Below are 10,311 nucleotides of genomic sequence, written 5' to 3' on the forward strand. Positions count from 1 at the left end.
TTCAACTGGCAGAGTGTGAGCAGGATACATTACCTGTGCCTATGATGCTTGCTGAACTGCTCACCTCTCCCACTGCATTTCTTGCAGAGCAAATGTATTCCCCAGTATCTGAGAGGATTACATTCTTTTTAAAAAGGTAATTATTATCACCTAATTTCTGAATTTGCAAGCAGAAGACAGGAACATAAGAACATGTAATACAAAGGGTCAGGAAATAGTTTGTTCTTCTGTAAACAAGGGAAGAACACAAAGAGCATACGTTGATGTCTCCTCCTACCACTTAGACATTGTCTTTGGTCAAAATTACATTTGGCCTGGGCCTTCCAGAGAGAGTGCAGTGCAGAATTAAGTCTTCTCCTTCCTTCAGATTGGCAGGTCCAAATTTTTCTAAGAACTTTGGAAGTTTTCCTTTTACTAACAAGAAAAAAGACATTTGATCCTTTAAAATTAAACGGCTTTATTATATCAAAAAAAGAAGAAAGAAAAAAAATTCTTCTAACAAATATTCATGGTCAATCAAAATAAATTCCCATATTGGCCATGTCCAAATTATGTCTCATTCTGTACCTTAAGTTCCTCATTGCTCTCTCAGGAGATGAGTAATGTATTTTCTAATCAGTCCAATGGAATCTTGGATATTCATTGCATTGATAACAATTCTTAGGTATTTCAATGTTCTTTTTCCAATGTTGTGGTTACAGTAGAAACATTCTCCTGATTCTACTAATTTAATTCACAAGTGTTCATACAAATCTTCCCAGGTTTCAATGAAACCACACATTTGGTAATTTCTTTCCACCTAATGTTACTCCATTCCATTCATATACGATAATTTCTTCAGCCATTCCGCAATTGATGGACATCCCCTTAGTTTTAAGTTCCCTTACACTAGAAAAATATCTGCTATAAATATTTTGCAGTGCCAAGCACATAGTAAATGCTATATAAATGTTAGTTATCATTATTAATATTATTAATTCCTTTTCTCCCTCTCTGATCACTCTTATTAATATATATATATATATATATATATATATGAAACCACTGGATGAGTTGCACTAAATTCATGAGAGCAGATACTAACTGGTGACTCCCAGCTTGAGAATATATTTCCATTTTAACCAGGGTTTTCCAGAGATTTTGCCTCAAGTCAGAGGCATGAATTCTAATAGTTGAAGGAGAGATGTTTTGGATCATTTCATCAACCCTCAAGCTCTAGGACATTAGTTACTGAAGTTAAAAAAATGAGGAGAACAAGCTAGCTGACTACATAGGATGGACATTAAGAGATGCAGGGGGAAATGTGGTGATTTCAGAATTAAAAGACTTGAGTAGGAATCACTTGTCACATATGTAACTTTGGGCCACTCACTTCCCCTCTCTGGGCCTTTGTTTCCTCATTGTGAAGTGAGACCTCTAACTTTCCTTCTAGTTCTTCACCTATGATCTTAATCATAGAGAGAATCAAGTAATAAAAAGGGGGTGGGGCTCTTGATGGGGAGCCAAATATCTGAAGCTCTACAAGATCATAACCCAGATCTTTCAGACCTCTTAAGGTGGGATCAGAGGTTAAGTGTCATCCCCAGGGTCACACAGCTAGTAAGTGTCTGCAGCCCAATTTGAACTCCGGAGTTCCTGACACAAGGCTTAGCATTTTAACCAGTGCCCCCTATAGATGCTTCTATATATCATATTACTTTACTAGTTGGATCAAATCCATTTCATATTGATTTCTACTAATTTGAATTCTGACAGTGACATTTTGTGAACATTTCTTTAAATTGAAGGAGAAGGCTGACTCAATTTTGAAGCTTTTAGCACTTTTGACCCCTATAAATTAGAAGGCTAAATACTTTACTTATGAAAAGGGCCTCAACCTCTGGAAACAGCTCTGTTGTGGTTTCCAATCAATATTCCAAAATAGAAGCTATTTTCTACCCAGATCAATGAAGAAATCAAAATATTATCAAATTTAATACATAAACATATATAATACACACATATATTATAATATGCATATATAAGTACTCTGTTGTTTTTCAGTTGTATATGACTCTTCGTGACCCCATTTTGAGGTTTTCTTGGCAAAGATACTAGAATGATTTCACATTTCCTTCTCCAGTTCATTTTACAGATGAAGAACTGAGGCAAATAGGGTCTGGAGTCAGGAAGACCTGGGATCATATCTGGCTTCAGACACTTACTGGCTGTGTGACCTTGGGCAAGTCAATGAACCCTGTTTGCCTCAGTTCTTCATCTGTAAAATGAACCTGAGAAGGAAATGGCAAACACTACAGTATCTTTGCCAAGAAAGAACAACAATAATGAACAGAATACAATTGCAGGAGGGAAACACTCAAGCTCTTCAATAAACATGTTACCCAGAAAATGCAGCTGTTCAAAGAAACAGGCATGACACTTTTTATGTTGAAAAGTGATGAGATCAGGAAAAAACTAGCTTGCATGGGAGATATTTTGAAAATGCATAATATTAAAAACTTATACCAAGTATACTCTCCATGTCATTTTCTATATTCAAACTAGGATTTGAATCATAGAAATTGCTATTTAGGTTGTATTTATCCATTTTTTTCTTTTATCTCTCTAATTTGGTTTTTAAAATCCTCCTTGAGCTCTTCCTGGAATGCTTTTTGGGGTTGAGACCAGTTCACATTCCCTTTTGTGGTTTCAGATGTGGGTATATAGGTTTTATTTTATGAAACATATCTCCCTGCTTCCAAAGCAGCCTCTGAAGAAGCATTTAAAGTTTCTGTTCTCAGGAGCAAACACCTTGACTTAAACTGTTTTCTTTCCTTCCATGGCCACGAAGTGGCCAATTCCAGGTTCATCTGGCAGCCCTCACTCTCCCCAACGTTCTCTTCATTCATTGAGGAGAAACACTGAGACAGGACTGCAGGGAGATTACAGTTATATATCACCTTACAATTGCAGTGTTTTTGTGTGCACTGTTGCATGTGATCCTGGCAACAGCCCCCGTTCTCCTCATGCTGTCTCCCTCTCCCCAGCACAACTTGCTTGCTTGATGGCAGTTTGTACTTGGGCCAGATTCAGATTATAATAATAATTGCTTCTGTTCTTAAGAAAAAATCTATGATTTCATCACTGTGGGTACCCCTTCCACCAACACAGATGACAATCACATAATAATAGCTCATATTTATACAACACTTTATGATTTACAGAGTTATTATCTCAATTGGTCCTCATAATAACTTTGTAAGATTGGTAGTATATGTATTGTTACCCTCTTTTTTCACTTGAGAGACCTACATCTAAGGGAGATGGCCTAGGCTCATGGATCAAACACCTATGGGTCCCTTAAAGATCATCTAATCTAAAGGCTCTTATCTATGAATTTATCTTTATCTTACTTTTGTATCTACAACTATATCTATATGTGTGGTTGTCTATATATATATGTGTATATATATATATATATATATATATATGCATGTATCTATATCACTCTCTCTCTCTCTATCGATCTATCTTTTCATAGGTAGGCAAACCACTCTGACATCTTTGCAGGAAAACTTGAATTGGGTCATAGAGAGCTGGACGTGACTGAAATGACTGAACAACAAGAAATATATTTATTATGACTCCAAAAACCATTCGGTTCATTGGGCAAAATTGAGAGGAAGGTATGAGATCATTGGCTCCCTTTGGAATAAGGACACTTTTGGGTCTTCTAATCTTATTCTGCCAGTGGTCCTCAATAACCTGCCAATCAACAAGCATCTATCAAGCACCTTCTATGTGCCAGGCACTGTTCTAGGTGCCGGGAATACAAGAACACAAAAGTCCCTGCTCTTAAGGAGCTTACATTCCATGGCTTGAAGACCAAATGTGCAGATGAGCAACTACAAAATAATTGTGTGTTGGGGGGCAGGGAGAAATCAGTATTTGGGAAGGTCAGCAAAGACTTGATGTACAGGGTGGCACTTGAGCTTAGCTTGAAGAAAACTAAAGATTCTAAGGGGTGGAAGCAAGGACAGCATACATTCCAGGCTTGGGGACCAACCTGTGACAAAGCAAAGGGTGAGAGATATGCAATAACATACAAGGCAACCAGGCCAGTTTGGCTTGTAGTAAAGTACATAAAGGTGAGTCATATGCAATAAATCTGGAAAGTGAGCCTTGAGTCATATTTTTAAAGAGCTTAAATGTCAAACACAGTACCCAGCTTGTAGTAAGTGTTTACTAAATGCTCATGAATGATTCATTGCCTTTCCAAAAAGCAATCGGTATTGTAAGATTTCAGAATTAGAACTGGAAGGAACCTCAGAGATCATTTAACTCTATTTCACAGATGAGAGAACTGAGGCCCAGAGAAGTTACATGAATTGCTCAAGGTCATGAAAGCACTGAGTGGAAGAGTCAGCATTTTAACAGAAGACTTTTAATTCCCAGTCCATTACTAAGTACACTTATCCCCTTCCAAGAAAGACACAAGAGCTTTTTGAGTAGATGAGTGACGGAGTTAGACATTTTCTTTACACCTATCATTTTCTCTACTGTCTAAAGGATGACCTGGAGAGGAGAAGAGACTTGGGGTAGGGAGACCAATTAAGAAGCTATTACAACAGTCTATGCAAGAGGTAATGAAACCCTAACTGAGGATGGTTCTCTCTGTGGATAGACAGAAGGGGAAGAATGCAAAAGAAATTGGAGGGAATAGAATTGGCAAGATTTGGCAACTGATTACAAATGTGGGGAAAGGAATAGCAAGGCATCAAAGCTGATTCCAAGGTTTTGAGCCTTGGTTACAGGAAGGATACTGGTGTCCTTGGCAGAAAAAGAGTAATTAGGAAATGGAGCTGGTGTGAGGGGGAAGACAATGACTTTACTGTCTTTTGAAGAATATGAAATTTAAATCCACTGTATTCTCCCATTCCATGTTGTTGCTTTACCGACCTCTTAGTCATTAGCATCTGGTTCCTGCTATTATCCTCACTACTGCTCATTTCATTTTCCTGAAGGACCTTAACCAGGGTTGTGCTGGAGCCAGCTCTAAATTTTCAGGGTATTTTCACTTCAGAAATCAACAATGGTACAAATCAGGGTTTTGATTTATTGTTTTGCATTTAGCATGCTGCCTGGCACATAGTAGGTGCTTAATAAATAATGATTGATTGATTTTGAGACTTAGAAAGTATTAATATTGCATATTAAACTTAAAAGTTTGTGGGCATACTTTTTTCCAGTTGTTTAATATTTACCAACACACTCCTGTATTTTCTACAAACATTGCTTGAACTCAGTGAAGAGTGCAACAAAAGGCTCAGAGAATGAAGCTGTCATCAGTCTGTAGGACTGGTGACTGAAGGCTAATAATATTAATAGTAATATTAATAATAACTGGCATTTATATAGTACTTTAAGTTTGTAAAGTCTTTTACATACATTAATATCCATGTCTGTATTCTTGTTCTAAACCACAGAGCAGACAAATCTTCCACTTTTTTCAATCTAAAATTTTTCTTATCCACTTCCCATAAGCAACATACTGTCATAGACACACATCAGACCTTACTATCTCAGAGAACTACAATACCTTCAAACTTCAGGACTCTACTATATCCATAATTCCTGCCCAGTCACGTGTCTTATTCCCTCTAAAAAACTAAAACTTGCTAATTTCCCTTAATATAAACTCTGATTCTTTGGCTATCCCCTTATCCCATCAATGCTTCTTATCCCAACCTTGCTTCACATGGCTTTAAACCTAGATTTGATCCCTTGATCTGAAATTTAAATGATTCGTTAGCCACTATCCTAGAATTGTTAATCTTGGCTATTTCCTGCTGTTCTAGATTTGTGAAACCTTATCCCTGAGTAATTCTGGTCATCTAAATTGTCCACTCCTGTTCTTGGGATGAAGAGTGTTACATAAAAGAAATCAGAATTTTGAAGTAAGTCATTTCATACATTATACATTTAGGATACACAAACTGAACTGTCACTGCTCGTTATCAGAGTATAGAGCACCTGGGTTCAAATCATGCCTCAGATAGTTCCTAACTGTGTGACTCTGGTCCATTCATGGAATATCCCTCAACCTCAGTTTTCTCATTTGTAAAATGCCAAGGTTTGACTGTATGGCCTCCAAATTCCCTTCCAGCTTAAAATCTATGATCCAATGAAATTAGGCCAGATATTTAACCTCTTTACACCTCCGTATCCTTATCTATAAAATGAAAGTATTGACTTTCATGAGCTATACATTCTTTTACCACTTCAAATTCCCTGATTTCTTATGTTGCTTAACAATCTTATATTGTTCTGTAGCACAGAACAATGTTGTTGTTGTTGTTCAGTCATTTCAGTCACGTCTGACTCTTCATGACCCCATTTGAGGGGTGTTGTTTTTTTTGGCAAAGATACTGGAAGGATTTGCCATTTCCTAGATGGTGCAGAGGACAGAGTGCAAGGCCTGGAGTCAGGAAGACCTGAGTTCAAATGTGGCTTCAGATACGTACTAGATGTATGACCCTGGACAAGTCACTTTCCTTGTTCGCCTCAATTTCCTCATCCGTAAAATGAGCTGGAGAAGGAAAAAGCATAAAACATAGGCCATCTATATGGACTTTTGTTTCATTTCTACCTTCTTTACTTTAGAGGCAGCTAGATAACACAGTGGATAGAGCTCTGAGTCTCAAGTCCAGAAAGACCCCAAATACTTATTAGCTGTGTGACCCTGGGGAAGTCACTAAACCTCTGTCAGTCTCCATTTTTTCACCTTCAAAATGGGAATAATAATAGTACCAACATGTCAGGTTGTTGTAAGGATGGAATGGGATAATATTTATAAAGCCCTTTAAATTTTTCTCTATAAATGCTATTTTATCATCATCATAACCATCATCATCACCATCACCACTACCACCATCATCATCATCATCATCACCACCATCATCATCACAACCATCATCATCACCACCACCACCACCACCATCATCATCACCACCATCATCACCATCATCATCATCACCATCACCATCACCATCATCATCATCATCACCATCATCACCATCATCATCATCATCATCACCACCATCACCATCACCACCATCATCACCACCATCATCATCATCACCACCACCACCATCATCACCATCATCATCACCATCACCACCATCATCATCATCACCATCATCATCACCATCACGATCACCACCATCATCATCATCACCATCACCATCAGTCATCATCATCATCACCACCATCATCATCACCACCATCCACCATCACCATCACCACCATCATCATCACCACCACCGCCACCATCATCATCATCGTCGTCGTCATCATCATCATCATCACTGACTCCTTGTCCTTTTTCTAACCTGTTAAGGTTGCAGGTTTTCTATAGGCTTTTAGTCCCACCCTTTTCAATTATTTTTCTACACTCTCTTACTGGGATTTATCATTCACTTCTAAAGCTTCAGCTACTACCACTATGGAGATGCATTGAAAGTCCTGCTCCATTGTTACTCCATCCATGGAGACGTTTCCTAATCCTTCCATTCTCCCCCTTGGTCCTCACATGTACTATTTTGTGTTAGTTGTGTTATATATAGAATCCTCTTACTAGATTTTAATCCTCATGAGGATAAGGACCATGAAATTTCTAAATTTTATATTCTCCCCATTCCCACCCCCATACCTAGCACAGCACTCTGAAATTAGCAGTTGCTTAACAAATACTGGATTATTTTAATCATTTTAATTGAATTGGGTGTTTCTAAAGGCTATTCTGTATTCTACTAGTGATATTTTTGGTTACATTATATGGCATGGATTTTAATTACAGTTTCCCCATCAGAATGCATTAGATCAATATTGCTATCCCACATGCTATTTGGTTTTTAGAAGTGCACTTGATTAATTTGACATTACAAAAGCTTACAGTAAATCACTTGCCACTTCACCCCAGTGTACCGGGGTAATAGCACAGCTACAAGCTAGCAACTGATGAAATGGCTAATCAAAGCCAAAAATGAAACTCCAAAAGTTCCTAGATCTATTGCTTTGTTCCTGCAGAACACATAGGATATAGAACATCTGTCATTTTTCCCCTTGCACTAACACTTGCCAAAGCTCACTCTGTCTCACCTATATTCTGTATTTATAACATCAGTAACCAAGTTCATAGATTCATGAATAGCTTACATATGTTACTTTAATAACATATATATTCCTGAGGATATAATGTGTGTGTGTTGGGGGGAGAGGGGGATAGGGGAATCAGAACCAGCTTCACAGGGGATGGGATTTTTGAGTTTCATTTGATTCTAAGAATTCAATAAGTGATATAACGGAGGCATGATAGTCCAGGCACAGGCAGAAGTATGAGCAAAGGCCAAAGAGTGAAGGGTCTGTATAGAGGATTACAAGTAATCCAGCTTGCCTGGAGCATGGCATATGTGAACAGGGATGTATTTCTTCCAATATTCTTTTCCACATACATAAGCCCAGATCATATGCTTAGAGCTAAATGATGTTCCTCATGGGACAAAGATGGATAGGTAAGATACAATGAGATTGTAGGTCACCTGGAATGCCAAAGCAAGGATTTATCAGACCTCAAAGGGACATTATTTCACAAAACTGGGTTCTTACCTATGAACTTGAGTTAAGTGATTGTGGTAGAAACAACATCAACCTCACCCAGACTAATAAACTGAGGCAAGTCAACAAACATTTAGGGCCAGGGTCTCACGATGCATCCTGGGCCATCTCCAGTCATCCTGATGAATATCAGGTCACTGGACCCAGATGGCTCTGGAGGTGAAAGTGAGGCTGGTGACCTTGCACAGCCCTCCCTCACTCAAATCCAAGTCAACTGCAAGTCATGTCATCATTTCCCTGATGTCATGGTCCTCTTTGAGAATGAAGGACAAACACAGCCTGTGAGTGGCTTCTGCCTCTGCCTCTTCCTCTGCCTTTGTCTCTGTTGCCTCTCCGTGTTCCATTTCCATGGCTGAAGGCTGCCTCCTTAACTTGGAGTTTACTGGGTAGATTTCGTTCTGAAAAACCAAATAGTAAATGTTTCTCTTTAGGCCAGGAACCCTGGGGGTTTTCCCCTCCCAGTTTGATTTTTTTTTGGACTTTTGATTAAAGAGGCCATCCCCTGATTGACTTCCTAAAGAGGCCTATTTGCTGAATGGGCGTTACCTCACTCAAAGTGAGAACCTGAAAAGACCTTAGCCTAAAAGGGCCAGGATCTCCCATTGCATCCTAGGCCATCTCCAGTCATCCTGATGAATATCAGGCCACTGGACCCAGATGGCTCTGGAGGTGAAAGTGAGGCTGGTGACCTTGCACAGCCCTCCCTCACTCAAATCCAAGGCAACTGCAAGTCATGTCGTCATCTCCCTGATATCATGGCATTATTCAAACACAAAGGACAAATACAACAACAACTGAGGCAGCTACAGTGGACTGAGTGCTAGGTCTGGAGTCAGAAAGACCTGAGTTCAAATCTGGTCTCAGACACTCATTAGCTGTGTGGCCTCAGGCAAGTCATTTAACCTCTTTCTGCCTTAATCTCCTCAACTGTCAAATGCAAAATCTGCAACTGTCAAATGGGGATGAAATGGCCCACCTGGCAAGGCCATTGTGAGGATCAAATGAGATAATATTTATAAATTGCTTAAGGTAGTACCTGGCACATGGTAGATGATAAATAAATGCTTATTCCTTTTACCTTTTTTTCCCTTCTCCTCTCCCCATAGAATGCTAGAATCTTAGAGGAGAAAAGGACTCGAAGAAAACACTTGACTTTAGGTTATTATCCTAATCCCAGTAATTGTCTAAACCACCTAGGAATAGCAAATGTCTCTTTTCCTAAAGAGCTCCAAAAGTCTTCCTTGGAAGCCCATAGGAACATCTTAGCACTCTCCTAGAGAAAAAGTCCTTTCTTTATGCCTAACCAAAAATCTTTCCTTCTTTAGAATAAGTTCTGTTAGGCATTCCCAGACACAGAGAACAAATGTTTGGTAACAACCACCTACCACACCACTCCACCCCACAGAGTGAAGCCTTTGTAACCTCAAAGAAAGTAATAGTAAGGAAGTCATCTTTGTTCTTTACCATCTTTATCTCTCAATATTCACATGATACCCCACATGTAAAATTTTGTCTGTGTATAGTATCACTTACTAGATTTTATTCTCTTTTATAAATTCAATTTTATTTTCAGTTCCACATTCTCTCCTTCCCCCTCTCTCTTCTGTACCTATTAAGATGGGGAAAAATTTTTTTAAAAAAATCACAAATACGTGT

At 38.7% G+C, this 10,311-nt stretch overlaps 1 pseudogene; it reads right to left on the reverse strand.

The window, feature by feature from the left end:
* The window catches only part of LOC118832104, a 90,718-nt pseudogene extending 83,191 nt beyond the window's left edge, over nucleotides 1-7,527 (reverse strand).
* Between the last annotated feature and the right edge of the window lie 2,784 nt (nucleotides 7,528-10,311).

The sequence above is a fragment of the Trichosurus vulpecula genome, chromosome 9, assembly GCF_011100635.1.
Source record: "Trichosurus vulpecula isolate mTriVul1 chromosome 9, mTriVul1.pri, whole genome shotgun sequence".
NCBI classification, from domain to species: Eukaryota; Metazoa; Chordata; class Mammalia; order Diprotodontia; family Phalangeridae; genus Trichosurus; species Trichosurus vulpecula.